Source organism: Oryctolagus cuniculus, chromosome 8 (genome assembly GCF_051225735.1).
Source record: "Oryctolagus cuniculus isolate XC-2025 breed Fujian yellow rabbit chromosome 8, ASM5122573v1, whole genome shotgun sequence".
In the NCBI taxonomy this organism is placed as follows: domain Eukaryota; kingdom Metazoa; phylum Chordata; class Mammalia; order Lagomorpha; family Leporidae; genus Oryctolagus; species Oryctolagus cuniculus.
In genome coordinates, this window is record NC_142874.1 from 85,268,901 (window position 1) to 85,290,519 (window position 21,619).

Here is a 21,619-nt window from a genome sequence, read left to right on the forward strand (position 1 = left end):
AATCTTTAAAAGAGAGAGAGAGAGAGAGAGAGAGAGAGAGAGAGACAAAGAAGGGCACTATGTAATGATTAAGGGATCAATTCAACAGGAACATGTAACTACTATAAACATATATGCACCTAATTACAGGGCAACTGGCTATTTAAAAGAAATGTTAAAGGCTTTAAAGGGAGAATTAGACTTCAATGCAATAGTAATGGGGGACTCCACTTTTAGCAATGGACAGATCAACCAGAAAGAAAATCAACAAGAGAACAACAGATTTAATCGATGCTATAAACCAAATGGACCGAACAGAGATCTATAAAACTTTCATCCTACAGTCGCAGAATGCACATTCTTATCAGCAGTGCATGGAACTTTATCTAGGATTGACCACATATGAGGCTATAAAGGAAGTTTTAGCAAATTCAAAAAAAAAAAAATCAAAATCATACCATGCATCTTCTAAGACCACAATGGAATGAAGCTGGAAATCAGCAACTCAGGAATCTCTAGAGCATATGCAAACATGGAGACTGAACAACATGCTCCTGAATGAATAGCAGGTCAAAGAAGAAATCAACAGAGAAATAAAAAAATTTCTGGAAACAAATGAAGACAACAACATAACATATCAAAACTTATGGCATATAGCAAAGCAGTGTGAAAAACAAAGTATATAGCAATAGTTGCCTACATCACAAAACTGGAAAAGCACCAAATAAATGAGCTAAGTGTATCTCAAGAAAAAAACAACAGTAAACCAAACCCAAAACTAGTAGGAAAAAAGAAAAAAATTAGAGAAAAAAATCAACAAAATTGAATAAAAAATATAAAAGATCAACAAATCGAAGAGCTAGTTTTTTGAAAAAATAAACAAAATTGACACACCATTGCCCAACTAACCAAAAAATGGAAAGAGAAGATCCAATTCAATAAAATTAGAGATGAAAAAGGAAATGTACAACACACACCACAGAAATAAAAAAAATCATCAGAAATGACTATAAAGAGCTATATACCAACAAACTGGGAAACGTAGAAGAAATTCCTAGATACATATAAGCTACCTAAATTGAGGCATGAAGACATAGAAAACTTAATCAGACTCATAAACAAGACAGAAAAGTCAAATACTTTGGAATAAATTTAATCAAGGATGTCACAGATCTCTGCAATAAGAATAACAAAATATTACAGAAAGAAATAGAAGAAGGTACCAAAAAATGGAAAAACCTTCCATGTTCATGGTTTGGTAGAGTCAATATTATCAAAATGTCCATTCTTCTGAAATCAATTTACAGATTCAATGCAATACTGATCAAAATACCAAACACATTCTTCTCAGATCTAGAAAAATGATGCTGAAATTCATATGAAGACACAGGAGACCTCGAATAGCTCAAGTCAGCTTATACAACAAAAATAAAGCCAGAGGCATCACAATACCAGTTTTCCAGACATACTCCAAGGCAGTTATAATCTAAACAGTCTGGTACTGGTACAAAAACAGATGGATAGAACAATGGAACATACTAGACACACCAGAAATCAATCTACACATCTACAATCAATTTATATTTGGTGCTCACAATCTTGTCTATGAACGGTCTTCTCTTTCTGGAAGATTTTAGGTGCTTGTCATCATCCATGGTGTCTGAAAACCCTTGATGCTGTCTTGATGATGTGCCGCACTGCCAGCCTTTTTCCTTTATTGCATGTGACACTCACTGGGCTCTTCAGCCTTCATTGCCTAGGAAGCTCCAGGAAATCACTATTGTTGTTTCCTGCTGAATTCTCATCACCTAGCACCAGGTCTGGCACACAGTAAGTACCCAATACAAAGTGAATAAACAACCTCACAGCTAGGTGAACAGAGGTGTTTTGGGGTAATTGTTCTTTTCTAATTCCCTCCCTATTTCTCTTCCACTCACAGGGACACCATCAGTTTTCCCATTTTCTTATAGCCTTCCAGTTTTACTTCAGGTCTCTCTGTTTTACTTGATGCAAGATTTCATTGACTTCATTTTTTTTTTTAATTTTTGGTGCATTTATAATTTCTATAATAATGTGTTTAAATATCCAATATTTCTTCTTTGATTTTCTATATGCTACTTATTTACAAAATGGAATATATAGTATTTCTTGTTTCAAGGATATATAGTATCTTTTATCCTTTTAAAAATATTTAAATTTTAAAAATTATATATTTATCTGAAAAGTAGAGTTGCAGGGAGAGAGAGAGAGAGAGAGAGAGAGAGAGAGAGAAAATGAATCTCTGATCCACTGGTTCATTTCCCAAATGGCTACAATGGCTGTGCCTGAGCCAGACCAAAGCCGGGACCCAGGAACTCCATCTTGTTCTCCCATATAGGTGGCAGAGGCCCAAGCACTCCAGCTGTTTTCTGCTGCTTTCCCAGGTGCATGAGCAGGGAGCTGGATCAGAAGTGGAGCAGCAGAGACTGTAATGGTGATGTTGCGGGCAGCAGCTTAACTCTCTGTGCCACAATGCCAGCCCCTTTATTTACTTGAGAGGCAAACTGACAGAGAGAGACTGGAGATGGAGATGGGGATGGGATGGGGATGGAGATGTGCCAGTTCACTCTCTAAATATGCACAACAGCCAAGGCTTGAGCAGGCCAAAGCCAGGATCCAGGCACTCCATCTGAGTCTCCTAAGTACGTGGCAGGAACCTAAATAGTTCAGCCTCCATTTGCTGCCTCCTATGCACATTAGCAGGAGGCTGGATCAGAAGCAGAGGCAGAACTTGACCCCAGACTCTACAATACGATATGTAGGTGTTGCAAGCAGCAGCTTAACACACTAGGCCATAATATCAGCCCCACATCTTTTATCTTTGAGTATGTTATGATATTTGTTTGCTTTTTTTGCTTTTATTTTCTCAAAATTTATGTACAAAGCAGATCAGTTTAATTCTTCTTGGTTTCCCACTTTGGGAGTTTATACTTCAGCCTTCTCTGTTCAGCTAGGTTGCTCACCAGACATCCATCTGCTTTCTTTACTCTCCGCTGTAATCTTTCTTTTCTATGTCTTGCAACTTTGTACCTTCTAAAGATTGCTTCCTTGCTATTTTAGAGGAGTTGTGAGAGGGACTAGTGGTAAGTCTATGTTTCAGCCTATTAATTTTGCAAGAATGTCACACTAAACTTTAAATTAGAGATTTTAGAATTAGGCTGCTTTCTCATAAATATTTGAGCACAACATGGAAAAATATTCTTCAAGTAACATGAATTATATGAATGTTGTTATTTTTTTATTTTTGAGAATAAATCTCAGTAAACTGTCCTACAATCAAAAATATTTGTTTTAAAGGTGTAAATGAACCTCCTGGATATTTTTAAAATATTCTAGGGAAATTTTTGAGTATTTAGATAAATTTTGATGGAAACATTTTCAAAAATCCCCAAGACAAAGTAAAACGTAAGGCTTATCTACCCGAAATGAGCAGAAAAGGGAAGAAAACACAGTCTCTTTAAATATTATTCTTCCATAGGGTGAGCATTTGGCACATCAGTTAAAAGGCCACTTGGAGCACCCACATCCCATTAGGGAGTGCTTAGGTTTGTCAAGGCTCCACTCTCAATCCCAGATGCATACTAATACATACCCTGGGAGGCAGCAGGTTATGGTTCAAGGTGTATAGTTCCTGCTACCCCACCCATGTAGCAGACGAGGACTGAGTTCCTGGCTCCTGGTTTTGGTCTGGCTCAGTCCTGGCTATTTCCAGCATTTGGGGAACGAAATAGTGGATAGGAGATCTCTGTCTATCTTTCTCTGTCTCTCTGTATTAAAAATATTTTTTGAGGGGAGAGCAGTCATTTAGCTTAGTGAATAAGATATCCATGTCCCACATAAGGACACCTGGGGTCAACTTTTAGCTCCAGATATTTTTTAAAAAAATATTTATATATCTGAAAGGCAGAGTTACAGAGAGAAGGAGAGGCAGAGAGAGGGAGAGAGGGAGAGAGAGAGAGATCTTCCATCCATTGCTTACTTCCCAAATAGCTGCAAAAACAAGCGCTGGGCCAGGCCAAAGCCAAGAGCTTCCTCTGGATCTCCCACATGGGTGTCGGGGGCCCAGGGACTTAGTTCATCTTCTGATACCTTCCCAGGCACATCAGCTGGATCAGAAATGGAGCAAACAGGACTCAAACCAGAACCCATATGGGATGTCGGCCCTGCAGGCCCCAGCTTAATCTGCCTGGCCCCAGCCCTGGCACTTGGTTCCAGCTTCTGACCAACACAAACTTTGGAACATGATGATGATTGCCTGAGTAATTGGGGTTCCTGCCACCCATGTGGAGACCTGGATTCTGTTCCTGGCTCCTGGTTTCTGCCATCCCTCACCAACTTTGCCTGTTGCAGACATTTGGGAAGTAAACCAGCAGATGAGCAAATGGTAGATCTCTCGCATTCTCTCTCTCTCTATCTCTCTCTCTCTCTCATTCTCTCTCTCTCTCTATATATATATATCTATTCTCTATTCTCTATCTCTATCCCTATCTCTATCTCTATCTCTATCTCTATTCTCTATTCTCTATCTCTATTTCTATTTCTCTTTCTTCCTCTGAAATAAAAATGTTAAGGTATTATGCTTCCATGTGTTTGTTTCACCCTGAAACAACTCAAAGTCCTTGTCAGTAGTGCTTTTCATCTCAGATTGGATGCTTACACTGCAGATCATTTTGCTGCCTCTGGGAGGAGCTGTCTGCAAAGAGTTTAATGAATCAGCTGTCACCGCTAATACACTGAAAATGAAAGGAGTCATTGTTCAGACTCATTGTCTGCTAGAAGTACAAATGATACAGTTTAGGTGAAAATTGTTTTTTCTCATTAACCTGAAGTCCTCAGTTCTAAGGCAGTGGTCTTTCACTTTTTAAACAATTTGCTTTGAAACAGTTGATTGATGTACATATAGAATATTAAAAAGCTAAGTTGCATTAAAGATTTTAAAAGATATGTTCCCTCCACCTCTTTCACCCTTCTTAGCCATGAGTTCAGTTGCTGACATGCAAATTTCTAGAAAAATTGACACACACAGCCATCTTTTGATTAATGAATTTTAGATATTAACTGACTTCTGTGTTAGCTCAGATCTTCCAAGAGCCGGCTGCAAAAGCAGACATTTACTAGGAAAGTCCCCTTGAGGAGAAATGGAGACACAGTGGTGATACAGTGTACGAGCTGACAGATTGTCACGCAGGATGCCTCACCAAGGACAGGAGACAGAGAAGGGAGGAGGGTGGGGTAGAATCAATTTGGGCTGCAGAGCAGTTCTAAGGGAATATTTGCAAAGCTGTTAATAAGTCCTCAAGCCTCAATCTCCCTTCTGAGGCCGCCACTGTATCCCAGGGACTGACCTACCACAGTATACCTTTTGCTCCTAGTCATTTGCTGAGGATGGCCCATAGCTAAGCATGGCCTCTGTGTGAGAGTGGTGATGGATTTCACAGTGCAATGGGCCCTTTGGCCACTTATGCCCCTGCAGTTGGATATCTGAGAAAGGGCATTCTCATGCCTGCTGCCACTTGCAATATGATAGCAGAGGGTTTCACTTACTTTACACAGACCCCTCCTTTCATTGTTCCCTCCAATATAATTATACACACATTTGGGTTACATCCATTATCACTGTTTTCATTATTAGGTCAGCGTAATTTTGCTCATATCTGAGCCAGATAGTACACAAAATTATGTTTATCAAATAATTTGTTCCTAAGGATGTTAATTGCCTCTATTTCCCTCTTTATTTTTCTTTGAATTGATGGAGAAAATTTCCCTCAATTTTCCCTAACTCTGTAAAATATCACTCATTATAAATTTCTATTGTGTCAAATTTGTATCAAACCTGCTAAGTTTAGAAGTGAGATGATAAATATTTAACAACCAACTCTCCCGGAGTTGGGGTAACATTCTGTCTTTTATTTTAGAGAGAGAGATCTTCTATCCCCTGGTTCACTTCCCAGATTCCCACAACATTTGAAGACAGGCCAGGCCAAACCCAGGATCCAGAACCCAATCTGGATCTCCCATGTGGATGGCAGGGACTCAGCTCTATGAGCCATCATTGCTGCCATCCTGGGTGTGCATTAGCAGGAAACTGGAATCAGAAACAGGGCCAGAACTCAAATCCAAGCCCTGAGATATGGGATGTGGGAAACTCAAGTGGGGACAACCTTGGCAACAAACAGCTACTCTTCTATTTTTTCACGGTGTAAAACATTCCTACAATCATAAGTTACAAGGTATTCATGTGATGTCACTGAATGTGGCATTGGGAAAAGAGATGCACAGTGGGTTCTGTGAGCCATGCTCAAACAGGCCGTCTCTTACCACAGGACAAACAAGTTCATGCTCTTGTACCTACTGAGATAATGCTTTGGGACCCCTCTTCCTCCTGCTCCAATGGGAACTTCTCATCCTTCACATCTGCTGGAACCTCAGCTGTCCCTGCATTTCTTTATTTTTCTTTCAAGTCTTGCATCTGATGTGATGCGACATATCCTCCAGTTACTTCTGATAGAGGCTGTACAAGAGGCAAGAGGCTTCCAGTTCTATTCAGTGTTACGTTTGCAAGCTTGCATCCTGGTATCCTTCTATTGCTTTGGTCAGTTTCTTGGAAGTCTAATTCAAAGCTTGTATCTCCCTAGAATTTTGAACAATGCTATTGAAAAGTCTGATATCATTATCTCTAAAATCTGTTGAATGTGAGACTTATTCTCTCTATAATTTTTTCCTATCTTTGTTGATCTGCACTTCCTTGAGAATTCACTCAGGTAAACATCTTATCACCGTGGCAGTGTTTCCATCTGGACACATATATAAATATAGATAGCCCTTTCAAGAGCAGCCATCTTCATCTATTGTAGATATCCTTCGATGGCCTTATTGATACTTTCCTTCTTTCCTATTTTTATTTATATTTTGATTTTTTCTAACCTTTCTATAAGACATATATTGGCATCTTAGATTTTTAGAAATACTTTTCTTTCTTATTTCCCTTTTTTTTTCCTTTTGTCCCTTTTTCTAGCTATTTCCTCAACTTTACCTGGCAAAGTTTCCACATACTTTTTTTTTCCTATTACTCATTTGTAATTTTCAAAAATTTTGTTTTATTCTCTGATAATTCTATTGTAGACATTTTTTGTTGTTGTTCCTAATGTCTTAACTCCCTGAGGATATCAATCATAGCGTCATGGTCTCATTGAAGTTTTCTTCTCCTTCATTGTTTCTTCTTTCAAAAAACTTTCTTCGTTAGTTCTTCAAAACTTGTTTGTGATCTTTCTCATCCTTGTGGGAGACCTGTTTTAAATACCCGGCAATCTTTGCATGGCCAAGCTCTAAAATACTGATTGGAAGTTCTGGAGGCAGGTAAAGGACTTCCATCAGCACATGTCTGGAGGACCAGAGGAGTTTTCCATTTTGGATGCCCAAAGGTTAGAATCTGTAGATCTTTTCTCTTGAGTAGTTTAGCTTCTCAAACAGCTGCTAATCCCCTGCCTAAAGACAGCAGTTTCAGTGCTGGCATTTGGAGAACATTGAGGGAAGTGACTCTCTTCTACTTTGTTTATAACAGTCTTAGAGACTTTTGTTTAAACATTAATTGGGGCTTACTTTGTAATAGGTACTGAGAGATATTTGGTAATCTTAAGAAGGAAGGGTGATGCTACTGCAAAGTTTGCAAGCTCATGAGCTGGCCCTGTATTCAACTCACTGACATATTAGGAAGGTAGAAAAAGAACCCAACATGTTGTAAAACCATCTACTTCACAGCACCTGGGTGTTTGGCACCATTTCAACAAAATAGTTCGTTGAATTTTCCTCTGGTCACTGACTTGAAGCCTATCGACTTAACCTTTTGTTATATTTCATACAAGGCTCTACATCTTGGAACTTTATCTTTAAAATAAGATTCATGCTTCGTTACTATCTAATGACTATTGTGAAATCGATGGCCACTCTTTGTTTTTAAAAAGACTCAAGGGGGTTATTATTTACCTAACAAAAGGTCAAGGGTTACCTCAGCTTTGTTGAACACAGGGAGAACTTGTAATAAACTCATGCAGACACACAGAAAGAAAGTACCAAGAAGAAATTCATAAAATCTATTTATGTTCTATTATTAGGAAGACTAAGAAAGCATTAATTTGTAAACTTTCTTGCATACTAACAATAAATTAAAATGCCACTAATCCCCACCTTCCTGCATATTCCACATGGCTCCAAGTTCCTTATTTCATTTGACTTTTGCAAATAAAAATTTCATTGTTATGAAAAAGTCATGAATTGACAACTTGACAGGTATATCATTTTGGCTGTTGGTACCTAGCCTTCCTGTGCACATCAAAAAGGCAGCTGAGTCTCTGGGTAGGAAACTCCTCATATTCGCTGCTGTTTGCTCAAGCTTTGGGTGACCAAGATCACTACCCTTTTATGTTTACTGTCCTAGACTATGTGCTTTCTCAATATTTCTTGCACAAAGCCTGAGATTGCAAAAGGGGAAATCTATGCTTTACTCAGAAGTTTACAGTTCTGTATGGAGAAATTAGCACTTACTTTTTTTAATTCAAAAAAATTAATAATTTCAGACTTTCAGAACTGTGGCATACAAGTATGGACTTTAACCAGTTTCTCCAAAAGGTAATATCTTCTGTAAACCATGCTACAATTACTAAAACCAAGGTGTTAACATTATTAATATTCTGTGACTAATGCTCTTCTTCCAGTTTCACCAAATGTCCCACAGATTTTAAAACCCAAATTGATTTGATAATAAGATATAGTCCCCGGTTGCCCCTCTTCCAGGCCAGCTCTCTGCTGTGACCCAGGAGTGCAGTGGAGGATGGCCCAAGTACTTGGGCCCTGCACCCCATGGGAGACCAGGAGAAGCACCTGGCTTCCAGCTTCGGATCAGCGTGGTGTGCCAGCCGCAGCGCACCGGCCGTGGCGGCCATTGGAGGGTGAACCAACGATAAAGGAAGACCTTTCTCTCTGTCTCTCTCTCTCACTGTCCACTCTGCCTGTGAAAAAAAAAAAGATATAGTTGATAATGTGTAGTTTTGTTTGTTTCTGCCATGAAGAGAATCTTAATCTGATTTGCCATGAAAAGCAATAACTTTGTGGCTAACCAGCCTGCCCTCCTCTCCTGCCTACCCAGTCCCTTTACAAGAACACATCACAGGAACCCCAAGGCCCTCCTGTCCACAATCCTCACTTGCATGATGGGAAATGCCACTAACTGGACTCAACCTCCTCTACACAGCACGAAAGAGGATGATTAAGTATATCTCTACAAAGTATTCTGTTGTGCTATTATGTTAGGATAGAGTCATGGCAGAGACAGTCAGAGGCAAAGGTGGGTTAAGTCCTGGGATCTCAGAGATCAAAGTTTGCCAGATGGGGACAGAGTTCACAGATCACCCAGAAAGGGGCTGTATCTAAGAGAACAGGGGCTGAGTCATCTAGGCCAAAAGTTTTTCTCAGGTATGTATAAGGGTAAGGCAGCCAAACATTCATTATCCTCCCTCCCTCTGAGCCTCCACCACTCCCGAGGGACAAGGGCAAGGGGCTGCTCAGCAGTGAACAGTCAGAATTCTCCCAAGGCTTCATCTTATTCCCAGAGCTTGTGCCAGGCAGTGAATGGACATATCCTCTGTATGACGTCTCTCCTGTGAGTACTGGGCCTGTGAGTACAATACCCTTGGTCACATCTGGTCCACCACTGCAAGTCAGTGAACTCTGCTTCTGCCAGTCTGTTGATGATGATCTCCAGAATCTCACACAGGTAGTGCTTGAGGACAGCCTCACAGTACTGTGACCAAGGCTGCAGGGCTTTAGTCACAGACTCATCTAGGTTATTGTAGATCTTTGTTGCTGCCAGAATGCTAACTTCAAATTTGAAGTAGATGTGACCCACAAGCCCTTTCTCATCCACCACTGGCAGGGCTGAAACTCAATACTGGACACAGATGCCCAGAGCCACAAAGATGGGGGTGTTTGTGTAGACCATAGCAATATTGGTATATGTGCTATTCTGTAGCTCTTCCAGAGATTTGGACATGAATTGCAGCTTGAGGAGGTCAGAGATAAATTTGAGGATGCACTTGTGGATGAGGACAAACAAGGTGTTGCCTATTTCCAGGCCAATAACTGGCAGTCTGTGGGTCTTGTTTAGAATTAATGAAGAGAGAGCATCAAACAAGCTGGCATTAGGAGAAATACAGACAAGTGGTTTGAAGGAATCTTGTAGGTACACTTCTCTCCAAGTTTCTCTCTTAGGTTCTTCTAGCTCATAGATTTGTACCAAGGTTGATTTATAGCAGCAGTGCAGGATATTGATGAAGTCAGCAACAATCAGCTTGCCCACAACTTTTCTTCTTACTTTCCTACAAAGTGGAGCTGGCACACGATCAGTCATCCACACAAAGAAAGCCTTCTTCACTTGTAGGGAAGTGTCAAATACAACGAGTTTGGAGCTTTGGAGGATCAGGTCATAGCAGCGATGAGACTCCATGAAGTGAGTGTACATGCAATTGTTGCATTCTGGGGTGTCTTAAGTATGCTCATTTTCCAAGACTGGGCGCCTATCTGAAGAAGTGACCATCTCCATTTTATGAGGTACCTGCTTGGCTTGTTCACTTTAGGAATGATAACATACAGTTTTTAATTTAAGATTTCCCTCTAAAATGTACCTACCACCTGAGATCATTTTGTGGTCTTAGAGAAAACACTGATGTTCTCACATTGAGGCTATCTCTAAATCATCAGTTGTGTGCATAATGTTATAAAGATAAATTGGTAAATGAATGGACTGAATGTGTACCCCCAAAATTCGTGTATTGAAATCTTAATCCCCAAAGTGATGATATTAGGAGGTGGGCATTTGGAGCAGAGGACCCTCCTCATAGTAAGTAGTCATGAGGGTGTATTTTGAATCACTGTCATGTATACCACAATTTTGCTTATCCATTTCTCCATTGATAGACAATCTAGGGCTGTTTCCACATTCTGGTTGTTGTGCTATGCAAGTGTCTATCAGAATCCTGTTTTCAACTCCTTAGATATCTACTCAAAAGTGAAAATACTGGATCATATGGTTGTTCCGTTTAGATGTCATGGTTATTTTAATGCTGTTTGTCACCTTCCTTGTATTTCGTTCATATCTGAAATGTCATCACTAAGCTGTACTCTCTCTTTGCTTTAAGATCTGTGAATTTCATAATTTTAGATATTCTTATAAACACTGGGAATAAGAAAGTAGGTTAGATAGTAACTAATAAAAAGTAGCTGCATTATGTCAGCTTCATTTCTTCATGGTCAATAGTAGATGACTTATAATTTACTACATGACTCAAATAAATAGACTTACAGTGATTTGAAATTTGCCTGGTTTTGGAGAGAGAGGCTGAACGCCTGACGTCAAGGCGACACCGCCAAACCTCGCCCAGAGTCAGGCGTGTAAACCAGCCGGAGCGGCGGCGGCGGCGGCGGCGGCGGCGGCGGCGGCGGCGGCGGCAGCGGCAGTACCGCCGTGGCGCTGGGAGCAGTGACCGGGAAGGAGCGCAGGGCGACGCCGGCTGCGAGGACCCGGTGACAGCGTGAGAGGGTACTAAATTTTAGAAAGGTTGCATCATGCGTGAATATAAACTAGTCGTTCTTGGTTCAGGAGGTGTTGGAAAGTCTGCTCTGACTGTACAGTTTGTTCAAGGAATTTTTGTTGAAAAATATGATCCTAGATAGAAGATTCTTACAGAAAGCAAGTTGAAGTAGATGCACAACAATGTATGCTTGAAATCGTGGATACTGCGGGAACGGAACAATTTACAGCAATGAGGGATTTGTACATGAAAAATGGACAAGGATTTGCATTAGTTTATTCCATCACAACACAGTCCACATTTAATGATTTACAAGATCTGAGAGAACGGATTCTTCGAGTTAAAGACACTGATGATGTTCCAATGATTCTGGTTGGTAATAAGTGTGACTTGGAAGATGCAAGAGTTGTAGGAAAGGAACAAGGTCAAAATCTAGCAAGACAATGGAACAACTGAGCATTCTTAGAATCTCCTGCAAAATCAAAAATAAATGTTAATGAGATCTTTTATGACCTAGTGCGGCAAATTAACAGAAAAACCCCAGTGCCTGAGAAGGCCCGCAAAAAGTCATCATGTCAGCTGCTTTAATATACTAAATGTGCTGTAGCTCTGAGCCAGGTCTGAAGAACTGTTGCCCAATTCAACAGTGCCAGCATTCCAACTTTGTTAAAACCTACCAACATCTTAAATGGACTTTCCTGTGGTGGTACCCTTTAAAAGGCGGATGAAAGCTACTCTACCAGTTTGCACATTCTAATCACTTTCCAGTATCACAAGAGAGATTTTTACTTATATAATAGCCCTAGAGTAGGCAGCTGATAAAACCAGAGGCTACATCCAGTATTACTGCTAAGAGACATTCTTCATCCACCAATGTTGTACATGTATGAAAATGGTGTACTGTATACTTTAACACGCCCCATACTTTGTATCGGAGAGTACAATAATGTAAATTCTAAAAGCACCACTATTTTAGCATAATAAAAGAAAGTCCAAAGAGCTCCTATATAGACTACTCCAGATAACTTCGCTTCTTTGATACTTGTAGCTTATTGTAATTTTTTTTAAGAAATTCGAGGTCATTATCATTGTATTGTACAAAATAAGCACTTTAACACAGCTATATAGTTTTTTTAATTTTTTAAAAACCTGTGGAGACAGTGATCTTGTCTTTAAAATATGATAGTCCTTTCAGTATGATGTCTTAGATTAAAGACGTTGCCTTTAATATCTGTTGGGAAGGAAATATCCAGACTTTTCAAATCTCCTTATTATATGTTTCCTTTTTTGTTTACATAGGGAACAATGTTTATAGTTGTGTGTACAGTGGGGGTCTACAACAAGAAGTGTATATTTTCAAACAGTTTTTTAATGATTTAGCAGTTTTTGTAAATCATTTTCAGGCTTCTGCAGCTGTAGATTCTCACTGTGAATCCCTTGCTTGCTCATGCGTAAGTGTATTTGCAATACCAAATATACAGGTTTAGTACTTTTGCCTGTTAGTGATTGTTTCACATGTGTAACGTTTTGGTTGAGATGTTAAATGGTGGACGAGTACTGTGGATGTGAATGTGGGAAGTAATTTTAATCATGTGTAATTGGTCACAAGGCCTACTTTGCAGTAATTATTGCTGTTTTATTTACCAATGCCTTGTTGCTTTGTATGCATTAACGTTTGGGTGTAAAGATTGTGTGTCTATCCAACAGGGAGCCACAGTATTTAAATTGACCAACCTAATGTTACAACTACTTTGAGGTGGTGGCCAAATGTAAACTAAAAGCCTTAATTAAAGTGGTGCAATTTTGTATAACTTAGCATCAGTAGTTCAATAAATTTGGATTGCCATGCAAGGGCTTGCATTATAATTACTTGACACTTGGAAAAAAAAAAAAAAGAAATTTGCCTGGTTTTAACTTGTCGCTGTAAACATATTGAAATTTAACAGCACCCACACATTCATAGTATTTTTGTTTACAATTTGGTTATTTTATAACATCATTCTTCTGTGCTCCTTCCTAACTTTCAATGCCACTTTGTCTTTCTCAAACACAGACTTAATCTTGTTGGCTTTATATATGTCACCCATTCTTGGCTCATCTCTGTTTTTAAGACTATATACTACTGGATCATAGACAAGTTCTTCCAAGCATTGATTTCCCCAAATTCCCAGTTACACAATCCCCGTTCACTCTGGATGACTTAACATGTTATAAACATGCTGACAATTTCTACAACACACGTTATACCCACACACCCTTTCATGTCACTGTGCCCTTCTCTGTAATATGATCTTGCACTTCCTCCTCTTTAATAACTCAAATTACTTCTTAGTACAGATTTGCCCTGCCATCCACACATGTTGTCTTTCCACAAGGCACTTTGTTAGTAACTTTACAGAAGCACTAAACTTAGTTTTCCTTGTTGTCTGGAGGTGGGGGAGGGGTGCTTATTTACAAACACTTGATCTCCTGATCTGTTAAACACTCTTTAAAGGAAGAATCACATCTTCATCTCTGGTTTTTCTACAGTTGGCGACATTTTTAAGTCAAAGTTGATCAATGAAATTCATGCAAAAGGAATATCTATTCTAAAGTAAATTATAGAAAAAGAATTGTTTATGTTTGAAAAAAGTATATAAGACGGTTTAGTCTATTTGTGTTGGATATTGTCTATATTGAATTAACTAAGAAACACTCAATTTTACAACAGTAGTAGATAATGTAGGTTGACTGAAACTACCATATTATTTGAAATATTTAAATCACATCATTCCAAACTGAACTCAAAATTGAGTGGTCTTCCTTTGCTTCCAAGTAAGTAGTACGTGAGATTTTGAGTGAAAAATAGCATGTGTTTTCTAATAAAGTTGAAATGTGGGTTAAGATTTAGAAAGAGTTATAAGGGGAAATCTAAAAAGAGAAAATACAATAGAAGAGAAGTAAAAGACTAAATGCACAACAACCAATTGGGCAAGTACACAATAATGATTAAAGAGTCATTAGAATAGAAGAGATGTTAAGAAATACAAAGAAAAAAATCCTAGTCATCAAAATTAGAAATAGGAACAGTCAATTTAGGTTTTGAGTTGAAGATTTTTTGAAAACACTGTTTTTAATTAGAGAGAGAGAGAGAGAATCTCTTGCATTCCCTCCACAATTGTGGTTCCCTCCACAAATGCCTACAATAGCCAGGATTGGGCCAGGCTGAAGCCAGAAGCCTGAAATTCAGTTTGAGTCTCCCGTGTACGTGGCAGGGATTCAAGTACTTGAGTCATCATCTGCTGTCTTCCAGGACACACATTAGCAGGAAGATCGCTCAGAAGTGGAGTAGCCAGCACCCCAGACAAGCCCTCTGATATGAGATGCAAGAATCCAAAGTAGTTGTTTAACAAACCTCAGTACATTACTGCTCCCAAATTTCACAACATAAAGTCTTCTACCAAATTCATAAGAAAAACCCAGATATACAACTGAAAAGTAAGGAAAAGATATGAGCAGCTCATGAAAAACGAAATGCAATTGGCCCTTAAACCTAGGAAAAGATATTCAAAGTCACTCAAAAATTATAATTAAAGCACTACTGACAATATTTTTCCATTCTTAAATTGGCAAAGATGCAAAAACTTCCCAACAATGTTCAGAGTATGAGTTTGTGGTTATAGTCTTCCCCACAGGTAGTAGGTGTAGAGATTGGCTTGATAAAACAGCCAAGGAAAATTTAAAATTCTTTATTTCTTTATTTAAGAGAGAGCGTGGGGTTGGGGGAGAAAGAAAGCGAGAGAGCGAGAGAGAGAATTTCCCATCCTTGTTTCACTCCTCAAATGCCTGGGAGCTGGGGACCCAGTATAATCCAAATCTCCCCACGTTCCTGACCCATCAGCTGCTACCTCCCAGGGTGTGTGTTAGCAGGAAGTTGGAATTAGGAGGAGAGCTGAACTCAAATCCAAGCACTTTGCAGGTTTCTTAACCACTCTGCCAAGTGAATCTAATTACTGTATTTCTCTACATAGCTATTCTACTTCTTAGGATTTTGTTTTCTTCAGACACACTTATGTAAGTGCATAATAAACTATGTTCAATGTTACCAGTTGAAACTTTCTTTAAAATAAAGATAGGCAACAATCTAAAGGCCTTCCTATAGTCTTTTGGTTAAGTAATTATGGTTCAACCATTAAAGAAAGTACTGTGTATTGTTTATAAAAAAAGAATGAGAAACATTTCTGTATGTAGGAGTGGAATAATTTATTTTAATAAAGAAAGCAAAGTGTATAACAGTGTATATTGTGCTGTCATATGAAGTTTTAACAGTTTAACATATATGCAACAATAAACATAGACTTTAAGAACACATAAAAAACTGAGAACAATTACTGCTTTTAGAGAGTAGTTAAAAGAAAGTTTTGAAAATAAGTCTTTCCCTACCTGTCTTTTATAAGACTTGAATTTTGAAACTTTTCAATCTGTGTCATACATGTAAAAGAGGTCCCTGGAACTCTCATACACTGTTGGGAGGGAATGTACATTAGTACAGTCATTCTGGAAAACAGTATGGAAATTAAAAAAAAAAAAACACCTAAAATTTAGGTGTTAAAATAAAAAAAACACCTAAAATTTAAAACAACCGTATAATCTAGCAATTCCACTGCTGTGTATATGTTGAAAAGAAAGGAAATCAGTATGTCAAAAAGACATCTGTACTCCCACGTTTATTGTGACACAATTCGGAAAAGCCTAGATATGGAATAAACTTAGGTGTTTGTTGATGGATGAGTGAATTATTAAAAAAATGGTAACAGAGAGAATGTTTGGCCTAAGAGATTAAGAAGCCTGCATCCCACATCATGCTGGGGTTCAGTTCTGGCTCTGGCTCCTGACTCCAGTTTCTCACCAAAGCAAACTCTGGGAGACAGAGGTGATGGCTCAGATAATTTGGTTTCAGTCTCCCATGGGGGAGAATTGGATTTAGTTCCCAGCTGCCAGCTTCTATCTTGACCCAGTCCCAGCCATTTTAGGCGTTTGGGGAGTAAGCCAGCAAATGGGAACTCTCTCTTCTGTCTGCTCATCTCTCTTGCTTTTTCTCTGAATCTCAAATAAATGAATAAAACTGTTTTTGAAAATGTAAAATGTGATACAAACATACACATAATGGAATACCATTCAGCCATAAAAAACAATGAAATTCTGTCATTCTCAGCAACATAGATGACATAGTGTGTCCGACACTGAAAGATAAATACTGCATGTTCTCGCTTGTATGTGGTATCTAAAAATTTTGCTTTCATGCAAGTAAATAGTAGAAAAGTGGTTATAAGGGAAGGGTGACAGGAGGAAGGCGGCACAGAGGGAGGGTGGTTAACAGGTACTAGGGTGCAGTAGGATATAAGGAATAACTTCTAATGTTCTATAGTACAATAAGATAACTATGGTTGAAAATAACCGTGTATTTTAAAACAACTAGTAGCAGGGATTTTGAATATTCCCAATAAATAGAAATGATAAATACTTGAAGTGATAGATATATATCACTTATTCTGATCATAACACATTGCATACGTATATTAAAGTGTCACCTTGTACTCCATAGCATGCATAGTTATTATGTGTCAAATAAAAGTGTCCCTTGATTTACGACATTAATGAACTCCTCTGAGGCTGTTGAAGCTTCAACTCACAAATTCATTTGCTCTGTTTTCCTCCTCTCCTTGTCCCTCCTCCGTTCCTCCCCTCTCCTCTTTTCCCTGTCCTTCTTCCCCTCCCCCTTTCTCATTCTTTCCCCCAGCAGTAACAAAATAAATTTATTTTTAATCTGATGTTTGTGGGCATTTTGCAGCAGAAAGATATTTGGGTTGTATAATATTCATAATATTCCTAGATTTTGAAATCCTCCTGGTTTCTTTGTAAAATTTGTTAATATAATAACGTGAACAACTTTTGTATATTTCATGTATACAAATTTAGGAACATAGTGCTACTTCCCACCCTACCCAACCTCCCACCCATAGTCCCGCCCTCCTTTCTCCTTCCTTTCTTATTCTTTATTTTAATGTTTACAATGACATACATTAAGTTTATTTTATAATCATAAGCTCCACTAAATAAAGAATTCAACAAATAGTAAGAAGAAAAAAATACAAAAAACACTGTTCCTCAACAGTAGAGACAAGGGCTGTAAACAATAATCAAATCTCAAAATGTCAATTTCACTCATATACATTACATCTTTTTGAACTCTGTTAGTTGCCACAGATCAGGGAGAACATGATATTTGTCTTTTTGGGTCTGGCTTATTTCACTAAATATAATGGTTTCCAGTTGCATCCATTTTGTTACAAAAGACAGAATTTCATTCTTTTTTATGGCCGAATAGTATTCCATAGTGTATATATACCATATTTTCTTTTCATTGGCACCTGTACTGTCAATTTTTTTATTTTACAGGTAGAGTTATAGACAGTGAGAGAGAGACAGAGAGAAAGGTCTTCCTTGTGTTGGTTTATTCCCCAAATGGCCGCCACAGCCAGCGCTGCACCGATCTGAAGCCAGGAGCCAGGTGCTTCTACTGGTCTCCCCATGCAGGTGCAGTGGCCCAAGCACTTGGGCCATCCTCCACTGCCCTCCCAGGCCACAACACAGAGCTGGCCTGGAAGAGGAGCAACCGGGACTAGAAACGGGCGCCCATATGGGATGCCGATGCTGCAGGAAGAGGATTAACCAAGTGAACCATGGTGCCGACCCCTGTACTATCATTTTCTAAATGCCAATAGGATGGTCTAAATACACATCGTATTATTTTAATTTGCACTTTCAAATCACAAATTTTTTAAATTTATATTAGCCATTTGGTTTTTTAAAATAAATTAACACAATAAACAAGCATCATATATGGTTGATACCACATAAACATATCCAAATGTATGGTAAATGTGGTGGTAGGTAATAAATATGACTGTATCTTTCCAGAGTTAAAAATTTAAAGCAACTATTTCTCAAAATCCTACACTTTCCTATTGGATAGAAAAGTAATTTACTAATTCTAAGTCCATCTATAGTTTGGATGTGTCATTGGACTTAGAATCTTTTTCGTTGAACCCTCTGGTATCATGCCAGAATTACACTGTTGAGATATTTTTGCTTAAAGTTTGAATTTCACTCTATTCTTTTGTTACATAAATTTTGGAATTGGAATTTTAAAGGGAATTACTTTATTATTATCAATGTAAAATTACTCTAGTGGTAAGTTTGAAATTTTGAAATTTTTATTTTCAAGGTTTTGCTTTTTTATATTCTGGAAGTATGAAATTTAACAATTTCTTGTCATCAAAGAACAAAGTTCTTTTCTTTGTTTTTTTTTTCACACAAGCACATTATGTAATGCCCAGAGATGATTCCAATTAAACCAACACTTTCAGAATAGTTGCATATATAAAATATTTGTGATAAAGATAATTGAACCTAGTCCTGAAATTAAAAAAAAAAGAAAACAGCTGGAATGGTCCAGATTTGGGTCTTGAACTGAGCTTGTTCAATCTTGCAGCTAATGCCTGTTGAAAGTAATTATGAGATTTTTATTCTGCTTTCTCATAGACCTGATGGCAGGTGACATTGCACATGACTTAGTCTACCTTTAATTTCCCATCTTGCAAGACCCTTGCTATCGTGCTGTCCTTCCCATCCTACCACAGATAAACCATCCCACCACACTAAACCAATCCGAGGTCTGTGAAGGTGCAGATAGTCCGAGTTTTTCTGCCATCAACTATAGTTTCTTTACATTTCTCTCCCAGGGCTAAAGTTTTTATGATGAGGATCTTGCCGTCCTAAGTGATGATGCAATCTTGTTTCACCATTTCACCCGTTTTTCACAGAGCTGGTCCCTCCCACTCCTATTCCTTCATGTTTTCCTCAAAGCCTTGGCTGTGCACCAGATGCCGCCTTTCTACCAACTGCTGAATGCTGGTCATGTTGAGCACTGGCAGGCGCGTACAGCAAGCAGAGCGATGGCCGTGGGAGCACACCTGCTGTATGAGAACAAGGTATTTCACTACATCTATTTAGAGCGTCTTTTAGATTCCTCACTAAAATGTTGTGCTTTTCTTTACTGTCACCATTGCATGTATCTTACTGAGTTTACTACAAAGTATTCAGAATTCATAGGCCCTTCTCCAATGGGTAGGTCCCTCTGTTGTGTTTCTTGTGTCCTATTGTGTTCTTTAGTACCTCTGCAGCTCTGAGCAGTACCCGTGCTGTCAGAATAGCTGATGTGAGCTTTGAATACCACAGGTCTGGCAAGCATCATTTCTTCCTCTTGTGCTTGACAGTGACCACCTCTCATACTCCTTTTAAGACCTGTGGAGGTTTACAGTGACCTACTGCTGGACCAAGAGCTAGAATCGCTAGTAGCCCTCCTTCCTTTCCATAAGCAATGGTTGACTGTCACCTTTTATACTGCCACCCCACAGTGAGCACAGCACTTGCACTTCTGATCCCTGCCTGGATATCAGATGTCAAGCGTTTCCTTCCTCACAGGACTTATACCCACCCAGGGCCCCTATAACAACCCTAAAAAATGTCAGTTCCTTCTTCCCATTTGAATCCAGAGATTTGCTCCTATGCTTATTAAATGTCTATGTGATACCATAGGACACATAAAAAGAAATAATTTTGAATCAGAAAATTTCCAAAAGAAAGAAAAGCCATAGTTATTTTCTATTGAAATTCTTTGTCATAAGTAGGTTTTTTGAAGGTAAAATAAGATCTTTCATCTAAAATTTTCCCATTACCTTCCTGCTTTATTGTGGCAAAATACATGTAAAATCTACCATTTTTTTTAAAGGAAATTTCCTCCCATTTCTTTTTTTCCTTAGTTTTTATCCCCCACCCCCCCGCCATCCATTATATATCAATGGACATTTGGTTAACTTCCAGCTTTAACTATTGTAAATAATGTTCCAGTGAACCTGGGTGCATGAGGTTCTTTTCAAGAATCTGCTTTAAGAGCTGGTGCTGTGACATAGTGGGTAAAGCCACCGCCTGCAGTGCCAGCATCCCGTATGGGCAGTGATTTGAGTCCTACATGCTCCAATTCCAATCCAGATGTCTGCTATGGCCTGGGAAAGCAGCAGAAGAAGGCCCAAGTCCTTGGGCCCCTGCACCCACGTGGGAGACCCAGAAGAGGCTCCTGGGCCCTGATTTGGATCTGCACAGCTCTGGCCATTGCAGCCATCTGGGGAATGAATCAGCAGGTGGAAGACCTCTCTCTCTCTGCTTCTGTGTCCCTGTAACTCTGCCTTTCAAATAAAATAAACATTTAAAAAAATACACAAGTTTCTGCTTTAATTATTTTCTGAATGTTTGCTAGATTTAACTCATTTGATCCTTACTACAACTTTGTAAATCAGGTACTAATAATAGCCCAGTTTTACAGGTGATGAAATAAATCACCAACTGATTGTGATTCCAGAAGTCCTTCATTTAGTACCACCTATGCCATTTTCCAGAAGAGAAATTCACATGTTTTGCACTAGGAAATGGAACATATAGGAGAAATATAAAAATCATGCTTGCATTTGGCTAACTATAAGCTAAGAGACATGCATTAATTTTTGTCATTCATCCTATTCAAAGAATGTACAGTGAAAATGATACTCAGGTCATTTCTCTTCCCAGGAATGAACTGTAGAGTTGAGAGTTGTACAGACAATTCAGGAAAACATCCTGCTTTTGAGTTGCCTTTCAAAAATAAATTTTACTCAGATAATTGCTTTGATATGAGTGGTTTATTAAAGTTATTTCATGTTTTCAACATTACACTCTCAATTCCATTTTTCTGTAAGCATAACCATAATAAAAAAGATAAGAAATAAATTAAATAGGAAAGAGAAATGATTTATCTGTAAAAACCTCATGAAACAGAGCCACATTTTAAACTGCTCCTATCTAATAGTATTACTATCCTCATGTAAGGACTTGAAATATTACTCTAGGAAGTATTTTAGGCATGGAAAGCCAAGACACTCTGG

General features: G+C 38.6%; 3 pseudogenes; 1 reads left to right on the top strand and 2 right to left on the bottom strand.

Moving 5' to 3' along the window:
* LOC100338335 (5'-AMP-activated protein kinase subunit gamma-1 pseudogene) overlaps positions 1–10,612 on the bottom strand; it is a 57,573-nt pseudogene extending 46,961 nt beyond the window's left edge.
* Positions 10,613–11,401: 789 nt separating this feature from the next.
* Positions 11,402–13,465, top strand: LOC100338584 (ras-related protein Rap-1b pseudogene; annotated as a pseudogene).
* Positions 13,466–19,165: 5,700 nt separating this feature from the next.
* Positions 19,166–19,627, bottom strand: LOC127486364 (fatty acid-binding protein 5 pseudogene; annotated as a pseudogene).
* Between the last annotated feature and the right edge of the window lie 1,992 nt (positions 19,628–21,619).